The sequence below is a fragment of the Nerophis ophidion genome, linkage group LG04 (assembly GCF_033978795.1).
Source record: "Nerophis ophidion isolate RoL-2023_Sa linkage group LG04, RoL_Noph_v1.0, whole genome shotgun sequence".
NCBI lineage: Eukaryota > Metazoa > Chordata > Actinopteri > Syngnathiformes > Syngnathidae > Nerophis > Nerophis ophidion.
In genome coordinates, this window is record NC_084614.1 from 51,464,043 (window position 1) to 51,484,889 (window position 20,847).

General features: G+C 41.0%; 1 pseudogene; it reads left to right on the forward strand.

Annotated features, from left to right (window-relative positions):
• Positions 1-8,047: 8,047 nt before the first annotated feature.
• Positions 8,048-17,611, forward strand: LOC133550449 (uncharacterized protein K02A2.6-like; annotated as a pseudogene).
• The last annotated feature ends 3,236 nt before the right edge of the window (positions 17,612-20,847 follow it).

Genomic DNA, 20,847 nt, shown 5'->3' on the forward strand with positions numbered 1-20,847 from the left:
TGATAAGCAGCCCTACTAGAATTACATTTGGATGAAAAAAATCAAAGAGATCATCTGTAAATACACTAAAACAAAACCCAGAAAGAAAAGTGCTGAAATAAAAATACCTTGGATTAATGAAACAATTTGGATTCTAATGAAAAATCGGGACTCAGCTCTCAAAAGAGCAATTAAAACAGGTCTAAATACAGATCGTATGATTTAAAAAATTTTGATGAACAAAGTTACAATGCTTATGCGAAAGTCTAGGGCTGACTTTCACTTATAATTAATCAAAGCTGCAAAAGGGAACATTAGACAGTTACAGTATGGAAAACCATTGACAAACTCACTGGAAGAGAGCAAACAAGAAACAACACTATAACATTAAATATCAATGGCGCTACAATCACAGACAGTCTGGACATAAGTAATCATTTTAATGAACATTCCATCCAGTCTGTACAAACCCTAAATAAAAAGTCCCTCAAAATCAGTGCAAATAATTGCCATTTATTTAGGATGGACTAAGTTTAGAATTAACAAATAAAACAAAGGTAAACAAAATACTCCCTGCATTATCAAACTTATGATCTAGAGATATATACGGTCTGGACACTTTCTTCCTAAAAACGTGTAAAGATAGTCTTACTGCTCCTATAACAACATTGATAAATAAATCATTAACAGAAAACACTTTCCCTACCACGTTAAAAACTGCTACTATTATCACAATCCATAAAGCAGGAAATAAGCAAGACATCAACAAGTACAGACCAATTAGCCTTCTCCCCATTATATCCAAAGGAATAGAACAATTTAAGTTAAAAAGTGGCTTTGGAGCAATCAAAACTATTCACACGGTCACTAAGGTGGGCATTATGTTGACACATCAACTTAATATGCATTATATTTATCCATGAGAGCATTTTTGTTGTAAATTGTGAGGTATGGCTGTTAAAATCGTGGTTGTTTTAAAAATGATGACAGATGTGAACAAGAGCATGTACTGTCATCTAGACATAGAGAGACCCAAAAATAATACGTTACAGTAATTGAGACGAGACGTAACAAACGCATGGATAATGATCTCGGCGTTGCTAGTGGACAAAATGGAGCGAATTTTAGCGATATTACGGAGATGAAAGAAGGCCGTTTTAGTAACGCTCTTAATGTGTGACTCAAACGAGAGAGTTGGGTCGAAGATAATATCCAGATTCTTTACCGAGTTGCTTTGTTTAATTGTTTGGTTGTCAAATGTTAAAGTTGTATTATTAAATAGAGGTCGGTGTCTAGCAGGACTGATAATCAGCATTTCCGTTTTCTTGGCGTTGAGTTGCAAAAAGTTAGCGGACATCCAGTGTTTAATTTCATTAAGACACACCTCCTGCTGACTACAATCCGGCGTGTTGATCAGCTTTAGGGGCATGTAGAGTTGGGTGTCATCAGCATAACAGTGACAGCTAACACTGTATTAACGTATGATGTCACCTAGCGGCAGCATGTAGATGCTGAAGAGTGCAGGGCCAAGGACCAAACCCTAGGGAACTCCACACGTTATCTTAACATAGTCCGAGGTCACAGTGTTATGGGAGACGCACTGCATCCTGTCAGTAAGATAAGAGTTAAACCAAGACAGGGCTAAGTCTGACATACCAATTCGTGTTTTAATACGCTCTAATAAAATGTTATGATCGACGGTATCGAAAGCAGCGCTAAGATCGAGGAACAGCAAGAAAGATGACGCATCAGAATCCATCGTTAGCAATAGAACATTAGTCATTTTTGCGAGGGCTGTCGGAGTGATTTGCCCTGAAACCGGATTGAAAGGTTTCACATCGTTTGTTGGACGCTAAGTGTTCATTTAGCTGCTCTGCAACAATTTTTTCGAGGAGTTTTGATATAAAGGGAAGGTGAGACACCGGTCGGTAGTTTACCATGAGGTCAGGGTCGAGGTTAGGTCTTTTAAGGGGAGGATGAGTAACCGCTTTTTTGAATGCTAGTGGAACAGTGCCAGAGGAAAGTGATAAGTTTATAATATTTAGCACTGATGGACCTAATAATACAAAGAGCTCCTTGATAAGTTTCCCAGGAAGTGGGTCAAGTAAACATGTTGTTTGTTTTATTCCATTTACACATTGTAACAATTCTTCTAATGTTATTTAATCAAAAAGAGAGAAACTATTTTGGAGGGCAGTATCCGCCGTATATACAGTCGTATCTGTGTTAATAGAACCCAGTTTTAGATGGGACGCATTGTCTTTAATCTCCTTTCTAATGAGTTCATTTTTCTTATTAAAGAAATTCGTAAAGTCATCTGCCGAGTCGGTGGAGCTACTGGAAGGAGTCCCTTGTTGGGTTAGAGATGCAACCGTACTAAACAAAAATTTAGGATCGTTTTTATCACGGCGGATGAGATTTGAGTAATATTTAGCTTTAGCTAATGTAAGCATGTGTTTATAAGTTATTAAACTATCACTCCATGCTTGATGGAAAACTATAGGTTTAGTTGCGCGCCATTTGCGTTCCAACTTTCTACATAATAATTTATGAGCTCTAGTTTCTTCTGTAAACTATGGGGTACGCCTTTTTGGAACCTTTTTTAACTTCAGCGGTGCGACACTATCAATGGTTTCGCGCAGGGCGTCGTTAAAGTCGTTAGTGTGGTTATCAATAGAGCTCACATAATTTGGGAATGGTGCCATTACCGAGGGCAGTAGGCCAGCAAGGGTTGTCGTTGTGGCAGCATTAATGTTGCGGCTGCTATAGCAGTTATTATTATTATTATTAGCCTGCCGATAATGAGTCTGAACTTCGAATTTTATAAGGTTATGTTTGGACATTACTTTAGTATATGGGAGTATCATAACTTATTAAGCGAGACTAATCTGCTATACCTCTCATCATTGCCTCTTGCAGGCAGGGGGCCAGAGACAATTACTCGATGCCTGGACTTCTTTCTAGCGAGATCACAAGTCCTGGCTATGTTTCCCTTTGTAATCTCTGACTGTCTCATCCTAGTGTCATTGGAGCCAACGTGTACAACTATATTCGCATAACTAGTGGTGCGATTAGCCTGTCGTACGTGTTTACTAGGCCTGTTGCGAATTAGCTCCCTAAGATTAGCTTCAATGTCAGGTGCTCTCGCCCCAGGAATACACCTAATTGTGGCTGGTTTGCTAAGCTTTATGTTTCGGGTGATGGAGTCCCCTATGACTAAAGTGTGGTGCATGGTAGACTGGGGTGTAGAACTAGCTAAAGAGCTAAATCTGTTATGCGTCTCAACCGGTACACCGTAGCTTGTAGGCCACTTAGGGCTGCTACAAGCTGGGCTAGTTAGCTTGCTAAAGCTAACGCTAGCAGATGTGTCCGCAACATCTAAAGTTACGAAATTACACTGCTCTAACTGGCGGACACGGCTCTCTAGCAGAGCCAACCTATCCATGAGTAAGGTGCACGAAGCGCAGGAAGCCATACTCACAGTACTTTCTGTCACCGAGTGGAGTGCCAGGTGTCTTCGGGGAAGTAGTGGTCACAATGTGCGGGGGAGTAGCTTCCTTCAGACCGGCACTGCCTTTCTCCGCGCTAAATTCGTTAGCTTAGCAGCTAGCTAGCTGAAGGCACAGTGGTGAGACAGAGATCGGGTGATTTGCAAGTTAAATGGAACTACTAAATATGTTTGGGAAGTAGTAAAGAAAGCTAAAAAACAATTAAAAGCACACAGATAGAACGATACTTAGCTTTTTTGCAACAGCGAGCAGTCACTCACGGTTAACCGGAAAAGTCACTTGATAGAGAATGAAGAGTGTTACTCCGCATTTCAACATCTCCGTTCGGTGCCACACCAACAAAATGCCGAGGCAACCATTTCCAGATCAATACCGTACGAAAAAAATAGTCCACAACCAAAGGAGATAACGTCCGCAAGAACCTACCACATAGCAAAGGACGTACACAATTTGATTTCCTATTATGCAGCCTATTTTTATTTGACAGTTATTGAAATGTTCTCTGTGACATCATGTACTAAAGTGCACTAATAGCTTGTTTTAAAATGTCTCTGACAATCTTGCACTCTCTGTTTTGAAATGACATCAATGTTTGTGCCAATGCTTAATAACTGTTTAATGAATACATTTTTGGTCAATTGACTTAGTTGTGATTTCCCTCTCTGCATGAAAGTTTAAAATAAGCATATAATAATGCAGTATGAACAAGAATGTTTTATGTAGACACAGAATCATCATAGTGCTGTGATTATATGCATCTAGTGTTAATTCAAGGCTCAGGCAAAATATTAAGATATATATCGTGTATCGTGACATGGCCTAAAAATATCGAGATATTAATAAAAGGCCATATCATCCAGCCCTAATTAGAGGGCTAGAGTATACAAAAGAGTTTTAAGATGACTTAAATGCTTTTACTGATGTAGCATCTCTAACTGTTACCAGTTGGGCATTCCAGGGTACTGGAGCCTGAATAGGAAATGCTCTATAGCGCGCATACTTTTTTGGGCTCTGGGAATCACTAATTAGCCGGAGTTCTTAGAACCCAGATTTCTGGCCAGGACGTATGGTACAATACCATCAGCAAGATAGGATGGAGCTCGACCATTTAATATTTTATACGTAAGTAGTAAAACCTTGACGTCGCATCTTAAGTGCGCAAAAAGCAAGTGCAGGTGAGCCAGTATAGGCGTAATATGATCAAACTTTCTTGTCCTGGTCAAAAGTCCAGCAGCCGCATTTTGTACCAATTGAAATATTTTAATGCTAGACATACAGCATAACTAAAAGCGCTTTGGGAGGCAACAATCTGATTTTTAAAAATCCCATTTATGGGTAGTGGGCTGTTTTAAGGCATTTTTGTTAATGATTATTCGTAGTCCTGATATTAATCAAGTTACATCTATTTCGCATAGTGCGCCTTAGATAAGTTCAATCAGAATCAGATTTAGAATCAGAAGAATCAGAATCATTTTTATTTGTCCGTTCCAACACGTACAAGACACATCAGAACTGAAATTACATTTTTGGCACAGTCCCGCTAAGAGCAGACATACGTTACAGGGAGGGCCGGGGACAAGACGAGACCGTCGATGGATCAGCCAGTCACAGCACTCCTTAAAAAGATAAGAAAAGGGTGACATTAGGAGGGGGGGGGGGGGGAACATCACTCCAAGGCTAGACCCTCAGGAGAGGTCTAGCCTGAGTCCAAGGAAAAAACCTCACATAGCATGGCACACATTAAACATACATATATCACACCAACTTGCAACAGAGGGAAGGGTGGGTTTGCGCAGGCCCGCTGTTTGCTCTGTAAAGCCGCTCAGCCATCCACAACCCCAGAGGACATAAGCGGTGGTGAGAGTGTTGATTCTAGGGTAGGGATCATGTGTGTGCATATATGCCCAATTACCTCGGGAGAGGTGGTGAAGATTTTTGTATGGCTACAGATGTTGACAAAAAGGAAGGTCAAAAGCGTCTATCTTGAGGAGTCTTCAGGAGATTTCCTTCAGAACAGCCTGTACCATGCCAAGGCCATTCAGGGAATCCAAATCGTAGATAAAAAGTTTTTTTCCTTCGAGGAGAAAAAATATTGACTTATCTTCTCTGTTGTCCATGCTGGATCTCTTTCTGTTCCAATTAATTATTCCTTCTCTGCAAACTTTTCCAAGATTAGATCCATTTTGCGATCCAACTCAGAAATCGCACAAGTCTGTGTTACCACATCCCGACCCAATCCCTCCATTGCGTTGAACAGCCGTTAGGCCCCTTGAGTGTCTGCCATCGTCTTCCGAATTTGTCGATACACCAGAGCAATGCCCAGCCCAATTAGCAAGTGCCCCGTGATCACAGCTCCAAATAGGTAGATGTCTTCGACGTCCTCGATGGAAAGAGCTGAGAGGCACATGATCCTCCATGAGTTCCAGGAGTCCCGCACGTAATCCGCAGCGATGGTTCCATCAGGGAAGCCAGGCTCCCCCGAACCTCTTTTTCTTGTCGAAAAACTGTGTCAATTGCGTCAAGAGTCCAGCTGATCATATTCATATTTAAATTTGGATTAGAGGACAGCGCAAAGAAAGAGGCTTTTAAAAAGTTCAGACAAGGACAAAGACAAAGAGAGCAAGCAGGGAAGGAGGGAACGGAGAATGCGACCGCCCTCACCAGAAGCTAGGATGAAAGACACACATTTAGAAATTGATATGATGGGGATCTTGAGACTATTTCCTTTGTGCTGCCATGGATTTAGTGCTTCATAATTCGACACCTCAGTAGAATGCATGTCTATCTCTGGCACAATCACTATAGAAAAAACATTGTGAGTCAAGTACCATTTAACAAGAGGTGCAATGTGTGCAGGAATTTTCCAGCCTGGTGTTGGTTAGTTCCAGCTTAACTAACTCGGGTGTGTCCAAGCTTGCTCTAATGTAGTGAGTCATGTGTGACTTAACCAGTTATCTATGTTTCTAGTAAGAGTGATGGAGCCTTAAAGGTTAAGGTGAAAGCTGTACCTCCTCAGCAAGGCTGGTTTGCCCCAGAAAGAGGGCCAATTAACAATAAACGTTAGTTTATGTTTTCAACAAAAACAAACCAGGCACTTGTTAAGCAAGACTAATCTGATATACCTCTCATCATTGCCTCTCACAGACAGGGGGCTCGAGAACAGTACTCGATGCCGAGACATTTTTCTAACGAGATAAGTCCTAGCTATGTTCGTCTATGTAATCTCTGACTGTCTCATCCTAGTGTCATTGGAGCCAACTTCTACAACTATGTTCGCGTAGCTAGTGGTGCAATTAGCCTGTCATACGTGTTTTGTCGGCCTGTTGCGAGTTAGCTGTCCAAGACTAGCTTCAATGTTGGGTGCTTGGGCCCCAAGAATACACTTAATTATAGCCGGTTTACCAAGTTGTATGTTCCAGGTGATGAAGTCCCCTCATGGCTAAGGTGTGGAGTCTGGTAGACTAGGGTGTAGGCCTAGCTAAAGGGCTAAATCTATTTTGCGTCTCAACCGGTTCACTGTGGCTTGTAGGCCGCTTAGGGCTGCTACAAACTGGGCTAGTCAGCTTGCTATAGCTAACGTTAGCAAATGTGTCCGCGGCGTCTACATCTACGAAATTACTCTGCTCTAACTGGCGGACATGGCACTCGAGTAGAGTCAACCTATCCATGAGAAAGGTCCACAAAGAAAAGGAAACCATACTCACCTTGTTTCTTTCACCGAGTCAAGTTCTTGCTGTCTTCAAAGCGCAGCAGCTTTAGACCAAGAGTAGCTTAGCTAGTTTAGCAACTAACTAGTTGAAAGTTAGGTGGTGAAAGAGAGTGGGTGCTTTGTAAGTTTAATAAAACTACTAAATGTGTTCGGGAAGGATTAAAGAAAACAGTAGACTAATAACAAACACCCAGATAGAAATATAGTACTTAGCTTTTAATGGCGAACTGCAGCAGCAGGAGCAAGTAGTGGAGCAACCGGACTCTGTTGTTTCTTTCACAGAGTCAAGTGATTGATTGATTGAAACTTTTATTAGTAGATTGCACAGCACAGTGCATATTCCATACAATTGACCACTAACCCGAATAAGTTTTTCAACTTGTTTAAGTCAGCGTCTACGTCAATCAATTCATGTTAAGTGCTTGCTGTCATTCAGAGCACAGTAGCTTTGAAACGGAACTATCTTAGTTTTGCGAACTTATCAGCTAGCTTGCTGAAAGTGAGGCGGTAAAACAGAGAGTGGGTGGTTTGTAAGTTTTATAAGACTATTAAATATGTTGGAGGAAGGAATAAAGAAATGTGTAAAACAATTAGAAGCACACAGATAGAAAGATAGCACTGCTGGCTGTTGTAATGTTAATGTGCCATTTTTGATCAGGCTGCACCGTGACCACCACTAGGGGTTAAGGCGGGGTCCTAAGCAACGGTACCGGTAGTATTTTGACAACAGTAGAGCAAACGGCTGTGTATAATGTATCTGTGTGCTGGGCTTGATTAAAAGTTCGAGTTGAGCATTATAAGGAGTGAGTCACTTTACTACATTGGGGACGGGGAAAAAATCAAGACTTCAATGGCGTTGTTTAGAAATTTAACGGAGTATTACCAAGCTACGGATGATTGCCAACAGTATGCTGAACGACTGGACTTTTACTTCGTGGCTAACAAAATCACAGACGAAGGACAAAAGAAGGCAATTTTCCTGAGTTCGTGTGGGACCAAAGTACATGCATTGTTGCGGGATTTGTGCCAGCCCGGTAAGTCGGTGGATACAGACATGACATTGACGGAGATGCTTCAGAAATTAACGGATCACTTCGCGCCAAAACCCAGTTTGATTGTGGAATGATTCAAATTTCATTCAAAATTGAGACAACAAGGTCAGTCCGTTTCTTCATTAGTCGCGGAGCTAAGGAGGCTCACAGAACATTGCAAATTTGGAACTGCATTAGATGACATGCTTAGAGACAGACTCGTGTGTGGTATCAACGATGATCGCATCCAATGTCGTTTGTTGTCTGAGGATGATTAAAAATTGACTCTGGCACGGCCCAGTGACTTGGCCACATTGATGGAAACAGCATCCAAGGACCTGGCGGACTTGCAACTTACTGGGGCAGATGGAACGGTCCACATAGTCCAGCCAGGAGCAGATCGGCGCGTCCCACTGAGTGGCTGTTTCAGGTGCGGTGGTAGTCATGGGCCGACAGACTGCCGGTTCATTGATGCAGTTTGCCACAATTGCCACAAGAGGGGGCACTTGGCCAGAAAATGTCATAGTGCCAGGCAGATAAGGAAACCTGAAGAACCAACATCAGGTGCAAATTACAGGTTTGCAAAATGAGACTGAAAATTTAGAATATGCACACACACTCTATAACCTGACTATGGAGGAGAAAGTGGAACCATACAAAGAGCACAAACAAATGGACATGACGTTGAATTTGAAATTGACACTGGAGCAGGCATGACGATAAATACTGAGGACACGTACCAAAAGATGGGGGGAGGAAGACTCCAACACACACATGTGAAACTATACACCTACACCAAAGACAAGGTGGGAGTGTTAGGGAAACTGCATGCACAAGTCAGCTACAGAGGGCAGGCTAAACAATTACCATTACTGGTGGTAAAGGGAAAGGGCCCAAATCTCATGGGCAGAAATTGGCTGAAAGCAATTAAAATAGAATGGAGCACTGTATTTAGCCTAAGGTTAAGTATGCAGCAGGACTTAGATGAGCTACTCACGAGACATGAGGATGATTTTAAGAAGGAACTGGGCACGTTAGTCGGGGCCCAAGTAAAAATCTATGTTGATCGGGATGCCAAGCCAAGATAGTTCAAAGCTCGACCACTGCCATATGCACTAAAAGATAAAGTTGAAGCTGTATTAGTGAGGCTGGAGAAGGAAGGCATTCTTGAACCCGTGAACTTTTCGGAGTGTGCCGCCCCCATTGTGCCTATCATATAACCGGACAAAACAACTACAATCTGTGGGGACTATAAAGTTACTGTAAACCCAGTGTCAAAATTAGATAAATACCCAATCCCGAAAACAGAGGACTTGTTAGCAGTATTAGGAAGTGGACCAAAATTTACCAAACTGGACATGTCTCAAGCCTACCAGCAACTCAGGTTAGATGAGGACTCAAAGAAATTCATAACAAAAAACACACATCGAGGACTATACCAGTACACAAGATTGTCGTATGGTGTGTTTTCGGCACCAGACCTTTTCCAGCGCACCATGGATGGTCTATTGACGGGGTCACCAACCTTTTTGAAACCAAGAGCTACTTCTTGGGTACTGATTAATGCAAAGGGCTACCAGTTTGATACACACTTAAATAAATTGCCAGAACTAGCCAATTTGCTCAATTTAGCTTTAATAAATAAATATATATATATATATATATATATATATATATATATATATATATATATATATATATAAAAAATGGGTATTTCTGTCCGTCATTCCGTCGTACATTTGTTTTCCTTTTACAGAAGGTTTTTTGTAGGGAATAAATGATGAATAAAACACTTAATTGAACCGTTTAAAAGAGGAGAAAACACGAAAAAAATGAAAATTACATTTTGAAACATAGTTTATGTTCAATTTCGACTCTTAAAATTCAAAATTCACCCAAAAAAAAAATGAAGACAAAAACTACCTAATTCAAATCTTTTTGAAAAAATTTAAAAAATAATTTATGGAACATCATTAGTAATTTTTCCTGATTATGATTAATTTCAGAATTTTGATGACATGTTTTAAATAGGTTAAAATCCATTCTGCACTTTGTTATAATACATAACAAATTGGACCAAGCTATATTTCTAACAAAGACAAATCATTATTTCTTCTAGATTTTCCACAAAATTTTTTTTAAAAAGAAATCCAAAAGACTTTGAAATTAGATTTAAATTTGATTCTACAGATTTTCTAGATTTGCCAGAATTTTTTTTTAAATTTTAATCATAATAAGTTTGAAGAAATATTTCACAAATATTCTTCGTCAAAAAAACAGAAGCTAAAATGAAGAATTAAAATAAAATGTATTTATTATTCTTTACAATAAAAAAAAAAAATACTTCATTTAAATTGTCAGGAAAGAAGAGGTAAAAAGGTGTGTTTAAAAATCCTAAAATTATTTTTAGGGTTGTATTTTTTCTCGAAAATTGTCTTTATGAAAGTTATAAGAAGCAAAGTAAAAAAATAAATGAATTTATTTAAACAAGTGAAGACCAAGTGTTTCAAATATTTTCTTGGATTTTCAAATTCTATTTGAGTTTTGTCTCTCTTAGAATTAAAAATGTCGAGCAAAGCGAGACCAGCTTGCTAGTAAATAAATTAAATTAAAAAAATAGAGGCAGCTCACTGGTAAGTGCTGCTATTTGAGTTATTTTTAGTACAGGAAGGCGGGCTACTCATCTGGTCCTTACGGGCTACCTGGTGCCCGTGGGCACCGCGTTGGTGACCCCTAGTTTATTGCAAGGACTGCCTCAAGTAGTGGTGAGAGTGGACGACATTTTAGTAACAGGGAAAGATGATGCTAGCCACTTAAAAAGTCTCTGAGCGGTTCTTGAGAGAATTGCAGCTGCAGGCCTTCGCTTGTGACGACAAAAATGTGTGTTCATGGCACCCGAGGTAGTGTATCTCGGTTAAAAAATCAACTGCAACGGCATCCATCCAGTGGCGGACAAGGTTGAAGCCATTCAACAATGCAATGCTCCTCAGCCAACTGACCAGACACAGTTGAAATCGTTCCTTGGAATGCTAAATTACTATCACAGATTCTTGCCAAAAATATCCACCATCTTGGAGCCTTTTCACGAACTGTTGAGAAAGGGAAATGCTTGGAAATGGACGACGAATTAGAGTCGAGCATTCGAGGCAGCAAAAAAAGTGTCTCCAATCTGATAAACAATTGACACTTTGATGACAGAAAGCCACTTTATCTGGCCTGTGATGCTTCGCCATATGGTGTGATGCCGTTCTATCTCAGCGTTTTCCAGATGGTTCAGAGAAGCCCATTGGATACACGTCCCGTTCACTAACAGTGGCTGAGAGGGGTTACTATCAATTGGAAAAGGAGGCACTAGCCATCATGTTTGGCCTAAAAAAAATTAATCAATACCTTTTCGGCAAGCAATGCACCATTGTCACAGATCACAGGTCTTTTGGGTGAGAGCAAAAACATTCCACAGTTGGCGGCAGCCAGAATGCAGAGGTGGGCCTTGCGTTTGGCAGCTTATGAATACACCTTAGAATACAAGGAAGGCTTGAAACATAGGAACGCTGATGCTTTGAGCCGACTCCCATTACGAGTCATGCCCAGCAGTACACCATGCGAGGAAGAGGTAATAATGCTTATGGAACACATGAATGGCACACCATTGCAAGCCAAGCAGATCCGGGACTGGACCAGACGAGATCCAATTTTGTCCAGAGAGCAACAATGGCTCCTACATGGTTCCTGGCCAGGGGCGGTTCTAGGCATGCTTTTATGAGGGGGCAGTCATACTCCAGGACTTTTTTTTCTGTGCTTATAGTAACGATGCTTTCTTCATTGAAATGGGTCTTTAGGTATGTGTCCAACCCCAACCTGGAGTTTTGGATTGCACTTTGTCAGGCCTATACCTTCAGACCTTGGGTGTGCCACCTGAAAACTAAGCTCCTGCTGGTATAGCTCTTACGGTCACTGAGGCCCGCAAACCCCCTGACCACAATACGGTGGCAATCCCTCAGGGGGGCGAACTGAAAAATAAAAATAAAAATAAATGAATAAAATAAAATAAAACATCCTTCATCCAGTTTTTATCAACCAACAACATAACATTTATCCTAACTGGATGGCCTAACTCTCAAATAAATTTTGACCCAAAGTAGGAGTTCACACACTACAGTCAATATTTACAAAACTGAAAGGTAGTCTGATGAATAATGATAAGAAAGAATCTCAAACTAATTTATAAAACAGAACATGGGCACTCATCTTGGCACAAAATTCATTCACTCCAATGCAGGGGCGTCACTAGACCTAATACTGTACTGGGGCACACCTGGGGCACAAATAATTTATGTGAGCGTGCAAAGCGCGCAAGCAAAAACATTTTTAGCACTTATTTATCATAAAAAATACATAAATAGTGCTTTAAACTATGAAATCATATCAGATTATGTTGTATGGATCTTTGATTAACCACCTGAAATTAACTAATGCATTTGACCTACTTGCGCACTTTTTTACTCCAGACTTCTAAACTGCTACTGGTAAAAGCAAAAAGGAAGAGCAATGAATCTTTTTGAAACATATATTGCAGTAATCATCTGCAAATTTAACATCTACAAAAGTAAAACAAAAAATAAAGCACCCCTACATCTCTGGGTTCTTTTATATTATATAATTTCCATTTATGGCAATGTGGCTAATCCTATTTCAGATACACAAAACTATAAAATATACACAAAACAATAAAGCCACAGTAGTAGAGAGTAAATGAACAACTGTTGTGTGTCTGTTCAGGGAATCATCTTCTGAGAAGTAAACTGTAACGTCTCGTTTTCATTTTTGCAAAGTGGTCAATCACTCTGGACAGACATGGAAATATTACAGTAACTGTTATACAGTTGACCAGTGGTTCCCAACTGCTGGGTCGTGACATAAAAGTGGATTGTGTGTCATTTTCAGTGAGTCGCAGTCAGATGTGTGCATGAAAAAAAAAAAAGTTTAGGGAGAAAAAAATCAAATTGTGGCAACAAAACCAAATATTTTTAGCCATTTTTCTAGTGACTATTAGTGAGTATTTCAGCAAAAGGCAAACCGACTAACAAGTTGGAGGAGGACTCAGGACAGACATGGAAATATATTTTTTTTAAATCTAAATGGGGCAACAAAACCCGATATTTTCAGCCATCTTTCTGAAAACAAATACAGAAATGTTACAATTTTTTCTGGAAACAAAACAAGATGCTTTAGCTGTAGCCATTTTTCTGGTGACAAAACAAGATTATTTTAGTCAAAGTCACACCGATTAACAAGACAAGTCTACTGTGCTATTTTTCTGTGAAATAAACTTGAATGATTTAAAAATTTGGCTCACGACTTGATGATATGGAAAATGTTTTTCTTCCTGAAGATAAACCATTTGAGAAGCACTCAACTCACACATGCTTACTCCAAATCATCATTGATGCAGAACTAGCAGACAATAACCAAGATTATTTTTCATGTTCATTGGAAATTCCCCCGACAGCTCGTACAGCAAATGAATATGTTTGTCTTGATACAAGGAATAACGTTAGCTAACTTAGCATCAACTTAAGACAATGATGTTGCCTAGCTAGCTAGGACTTCACTTACATTTCTCATTCCTGCTGCTTCTTCTCTGCTGCGGGCGAATAAATTTCTTAAATCCATCTAGGAGTTACAGTTTGAGTCAAATCAAAAGGCGCCAGCGCCCCCCGCGCCCCCGAAAGGGAATAAGCGGTAGAAAATGGATGGATGGATGGATGTAATTAACAAATTGTTGTTGGCTAACGTTACCTACCTCACGCAGTGATTCGCATCCCCCCCACCTCTCTCTCTCTCTCTCTCTCTGTCTCAACCGAAGTCTCGATCCACACGTGAATAAATTACCATATTAAGTAGCCATGTGCTCACTGTTTTGTGGAGTGAATACAGTAGCAATCAATTACCAAAGTAAGTAGTATGTGCGCTGTTGTCTATGTTATGTAGACTTAAAACTCTGAAGCGTTTTTTTTTATTGGTGAAATTTTTACTGGGGCACTGCAGATCAACAGTGGGGCATGTGCCCCAGTGAAATATGTCTGGCTACGCCCCTGCTCCAATGTATGTGTGTTGCCCACTTGCTTGTAAATTGATGAAAACGGCACTGTTTTTCTTTTTAGGTGTGTTGGTCATATCAAATGAAACTTATAATTTGTTTATTGCAAAATGTAGATTGAAACATTAAAGGTTGACTATGTAGAATTACAAGAAAAACAACAGAAAAAGAATTCCAGCAGTCGATTGCCAGACCGTTGCTAAGTAAAACGGGCCGTTGCCAGGGACTCCGCTCTGAACAGAGGACAGCAGAGGAGGACTGCTAAGCAGGATATATACCTTATGTTTCATTTTTACCGTCATTAACAGCATCATAAATGACTTGTAGCTTGTTACAGGGACAGTGGAGGCTCTCTGCCTTCCAAACCACTGCTGCTCAGAGCCTCCGCTGTCACTGCTCTCGTCAAGTTGTAAAAAAAAAAAAAAAAAAGGAACTCCGCAGCACCGAAAGTCCGCGACGATAAACGTGTTTATGACAGATAACAAGTATATGATAAATGTAGACAACTTTTCCTTTTATTTTACTTTCATACTGCAACAGTGATTGGATGTTTAATGAGGGCTGAGGGGTGTCTGCGGGTGTGTGTCTGCTGTGCAGCCTGTGGAATGGTGAATACACTCACAGCGGAGGAAGGGATGAGAGGGAAGCCGACACTACTATATCGTGTGTGTCCCTTTTTCGGCGGATTTTTCCTTGGTGCAGATAAATTTGTCAACTTGTAATGTAGTAATTTTGTGAGTTTATTAAAATTTGCTTTATCAAATTTAGATTTGAGGGGGAAAGACATTTATTTAAGGGGGCTCTGCCCCCTTTTGCCCTTGCGTAGAGCCGGCCATGTTCCTGGGCCAAGGTATGTGGTGATTCACGAGTGAAGCCGTATATGAAAAGACAGCATTAACTGAGTGTGGAAGATGGCTGCCTTCTCTGGGGGACAAGGGTGGTAATACCACCTCCAGGTCGGCAGGTAATGACGGAAGAGCTACATGCAGCTCATCCAGGGGTCTCAAGGATGAAATCCCTAGCCCGGATTTACGTGTGGTGGCCCAACATGGATGAGGAGTTCGAGGCAGCAGAGCGCAGACGCCATACATGTCAAGCTAACCAGGCCACACCTACGGCCGCACCGCTGCATCCCTGGGTGTGGCCAAATCAGCCATGGATGAGACTACATTTGGATTTTTGCGGGCCCATTCTAAGAAAAATGTTTTTTATTGTCATCGATGGTTACTCCAAGTGGATGGAGATCATCCCAATGCAGTCCATAACCTGCTCAATAACTATTGAGAAATTGAGAAGCATATTTGCCACTCATTGCATCCCAGCAAGTCTGGTTACAGACAATGGGCCAAGTCTGGTCAGTGCAGAGTTTGAACATTTCCTCATAAAAAAAATGGCGTAAAACATGTGACAACAGCCCCATACCACCCGTCCTCAAATGGCTATGCGGAACGCGCTGTACGGGTCTTCAAGGAAGCCATCAAGAAGATGGGGGAGGGAAGTGTGGAAACAAAGGTGTCGAGGTTCCTGTTTAAATACAGATCAACCCCTCAGACTACAACCGACACCACACCTGCGGAGCTGCTAATGAACAGGAGATTGCGGACGCAGCTGGACATGGTCCGGCCAGCACTGTCAGACAAAGTGGGCTCAAACCAGGAAAAACAAAAACAGAACCATGACAAAAGGGCCGGAGACTGAGTGTTCACAGTAGAGATGCGCGGTTTGCGGTCACAACCGCGGAGTCCGCGGATAAACCGAGGGTCGGGCGGGTGACATGACGAAAAAATAGATTTTAAATAGATTCGGGCGGGTGGCGGTTGAACCAATTCGGAAATATATATTGTAATAATCCCAGGAATGTAGGCTCATACAACTTCTTAATTTGTCTTGTCTTTATTGCACAATTTGTAATACAACCACACAACAGCTCTCATGTCTCTAACGCTTTTCCCGGGACAGTCACAACTCGAACTCTCACTTCTTGTCGACAACGTCACTTCCCTATCTCTCCCGGAAGTCCCGCCCCCAGCCAAAGTCATTGGCTAACACCCCGTAGCCAGCCGCTACATTATACATAGTTAAATGTTATGTTGAAGAGGTTCATTTAGCCTACTGACGTGTATTTATAAATGGTTGATTGACATAGGCTAGTAGGTAAAGTGTTATACCTGACAACACTTGATGGTACAATCCATATAACACGTCACAGACAACGTCACGCTAACATCACGTGACACCTCTGATGAAGCCTGCAGAAGCAAGGTAGCCCAAACTTGTCAGGTACAACACTTTACCTTACTAGCCTATAGAAATCAACCATTTATAAATAGTTAAATGTTGTTACCCACATACGAAAAACGAGCAGCACTCTTTGAAACAGTATGTGGGCATACTTTTATTTTGAAGTGTCTCGTTTGGTCTGTCCACGGATGTAAGGAAGCTACTTCCGGGTATGAGTACACATTTTTTTGATGTAATGAGAAGGGAGAAAGAGAGCGGCTGATTGTAACAAAGACCAAAAAGTTTCACAAGGACTTTAAGCGTTTGGGCTATAAGAGCCAGAAGATCACAATTTCCTCCTAAAATAAGCATGCAGGCCAACAAGGTATTTGTTTGTCATTTGTTGGTATTTTACTTGGTAAAATGTTTGATCCACATGCTGTGCATGTTATTATTTTTACGTTTGTAACATGCTTTATTTATTACAGTTTTCACGGTGAATTTGAAGGGAAAGGAAACCTTCAAATAAATCAGTTCAAGAAAGCCATTGTGTCTGTGCTATTTGGAGGGAGTTACACTTTCTAACCTCACTAATGGCTTGCATCATCTATATTAGATATATAACAACAGGCGGGTGGCGGGCGGGTGTGGGTTTGATAAAACGTTGGTTCGGGTGGATTGCGTGTGGATGACCACTTTAGTGATGTGGTTGCGGGTGATATAATTGCCTATCCGTGCATCTCTAGTTCACAGACTGTGAGGCCGTATACTGATGAGGGTATGCGGGCCAGAAATGGATTCAGGCAAGACTCGTGGAGAGGACAGGTCCAGTGTCTTGGACAGCAAAAACTCAAGATGGCAAGCTGGTGAGAAGACATCAGGATCAGATCCGTCCACGTTATGATCAGAGGATTTCCATTCAGCACCACCAGGAGCAGTTGATCAGGAACTAGTTGATCAGGAACCAGATGAGCTGGAACCAGGTGATCAAGCACAGGATGCAGAAGTGGGAGTCAGGGGCACCGCTCGCCAAAGAAAACCTCCATCATATCTCATGAAGTGAAGTGAAGTGAATTATATTTATATAGCGCTTTTCTCAAGTGACTCAAAGCGCTTTACATAGTGAAACCCAATATCTAAGTTACATTTAAACCAGTGTGGGTGGCACTGGGAGCAGGTGGGTAAAGTGTCTTGCCCAAGGACACAACGGCAGTGACTAGGATGGCGGAGCGGGAATCGAACCTGCAACCCTCAAGTTGCTGGCACGGCCACTCTACCAACCGAGCTATGCCGCCCCATGGACTATGTTCTCACACAGACTCACTGATTTTTGATCAGGCTGCACCGTGACCACCACTAGGGATTCAGGCGGGGTCCCAGGGAACGGGGCCGGTAGTATCTTGACAGCAGTAGAGCTAACGGCTGTGTATAATGTATCTGTGTGCTGGGCTTCATTAAAAGTTTGAGTTGAGCATTATAAGGAGTAAGTCCCTTTACTACACTGGCGGCGACCAGAAGGCTGTAATGTACGCACGCCTTGCTGGGAAGGTCTGTGAGCTGTTGGCTGGAGCTTGTCGCTCTTGGAGAGCATCACTATGGTGACACTAAAATAAAACTATCCCAAATTATGTAGCGGACTAGAAGAGGTACACCAACTATATTTCAATTAGATACAAACAGGGTGTCGAATCTGTTTGCCACTCATAAACTAAGTTAAGAGAGAACTGGTCGGCATTGAAAGTATCATTGAAAATTCCAAACAAAAGGGTTAACATCTTGTTCCAATAGTTAAAATTTGTATAAGCATATGTGTTTTTTGTTTGTGAACATATTTATTATTTTTTGTGGTAAAATATGTGTTCCTATGTGTAAGATGTGTTATTTTGTTGCAAAGATGATATTGACGATGTTTTGTAATCATGCTGTTATCGTGAGGCTGCGAGACTTGCATTGCACACACATACATAGAGACAATGATTGTGTCATCTGCAGGAACCTGAACAATTACTAATTACAATTACATAGCTGAATAGATGATGTATTTTATTTGTGACTGTCCAAAATGTTGACCAATTACCTGTTTTACTAAGATCCAAATACTACGCACTAAAAAGCGTGTACACAAAATAAAATAGCGTGTACACGAGCAGGTGTGTTGCGAGCAACCTACTAGCAATGCATGTGCAATTGAAAAGCGGTGAAGACCGTCTTATTTATATTAGGATTTTGCGTAAATACAGGGATTTCACCATCAAGAGACTTAATCACACATCTATCAACTGTAACACCTTTTCTGAACAGTAACATGCAGTGAGGTTTAAGGTTGGGGAGGCACTGACCCAGTAGTCACATTTACAAACATACAGTACGGTGCTAAGTCACTGACTCACAAGTCAGATTTACAAAGATACAGTATGATGCTTTGTCACAGACTCACAAGTCAGATATACTAACAAAAAATTTGGCCGGGTGCCGGGCTGTATATATATATATATATATATATATATATATATATATATATATATATATATATATATATATATACATATACAAACCCCGTTTCCATATGAGTTGGGAAATTGTGTTAGATGTAAATATAAACGGAATACAATGATTTGCAAATCATTTTCAACCCTTATTCAGTTGAATATGCTACAAAGACAACATATTTGATGTTCAAACTGATAAACATTTTTTTTTTTGCAAATAATCATTCAATTTAGAATTTGATGCCAGCAACACGTGACAAAGAAGTTGGGAAAGGTGTCAATAAATAGTGATAAAGTTGAAGAATGCTCATCCCACAGGTTTGCAGGCTAATTGGGAACAGGTGGGTGCCATGATTGGGTATAAAAACAGCTTCCCAAAAAATGCTCAGTCTTTCACAAGAAAGGATGGGTCGAGGTACACCCCTTTGTCCACAACTGCATGAAAAAATAGTCAAACAGTTTAAGAACAATGTTTCTCAAAGTGCAATTGCAAGAAATTTAGGGATTTCAACACCTACGGTCCATAATATCATCAAAAGGTTCAGAGAATCTGGAGAAGTCACTCCACGTAAGTGGCATGGCTGGAAACCAACATTGAATGACCGTGACGTTGGATCCCTCAGACGGCACCGTATGAAAAACCGACATCAATCTCTAAAGGATATCACCACATGGACTCAGGAACACTTCAAAAAACCACTGTCACTAAATACAGTTCGTCGCTATTTCTGTAAGTGCAAGTTAAAGCTCTACTATGCAAAGCGAAAGCCATTTACAGTGAGGCAAAAAAGTATTTAGTCAGCCACCGATTGTGCAAGTTCTCCCACTTAAACTGATGACAGAGGTCTGTAATTTTCATCATAGGTACACTTCAATTGTGAGAGACAGAATGTGGAAAAAAAATCCAGGTATTCACATTGTAGGAATTTTAAAGAATTTATTTGTAAATTATGGGGGAAAATAAGTATTTGGTCACTTCAAACAAGGAAGATCTCTTGCTCTCACAGACCTGTAACTTCTTCTTTAAGAAGCTCTTCTGTCCTCCACTTGTTACCTGTATTAATGGCACTTGTTTGAACTTGTTATCTGTATAAAAGACACCTGTCCACAGCCCCAAACAGTCAAACTCCAAACTCCACTATGGCCAAGACCAAAGAGCTGTCGAAGGACACCAGGAAAAGAATTGTAGACCTGCACCAGACTGGGAAGAGTGAATCTACAATAGGCAAGCAGCTTGGTGTGAAAAAATCAACAGTGGGAGCAATCATCAGAAAATGGAAGACATACAAGACCACTGATAATATTGTATATGCACCTTAGGAGGAGCTGCTCCAATTTTCGTTGTTCTTTGAACCTGTTCATTGCAATAATGACAATAAAACTCTATTCTATTCTGATAATCTCCCGCGTTCTGGAGCTCCACGCAAGATCTCCTCCCGTGGGGTCAAAATGATCATGAGAACGGTGAGCAAAAATCCCAGAATCACACAGGGGGACCTGGTGAATGACCTGCAGAGAGCTGGGACCAAAGTAACAAAGGTTACCATCAGTAACACACTACGCCGACAGGGGATCAAATCCTGCAGTGCCAGACCTGTCCCCCTGCTTAAGCCAGTGCATGTCCAGGCCCATCTGAAGTTTGCCAGAGAGTACATGGGAGAATGTCATGTGGTCAGATGAAACCAAAATAGAACTTTTTGGTATAAACTCAACTCGTCGTGTTTGGAATAAGAAGAATACTGTGTTGCATCCCAAGAACACCATACCTACTTTGGGGCTGTGTTTCTGCTAAGGGGACAGGACGATTGAT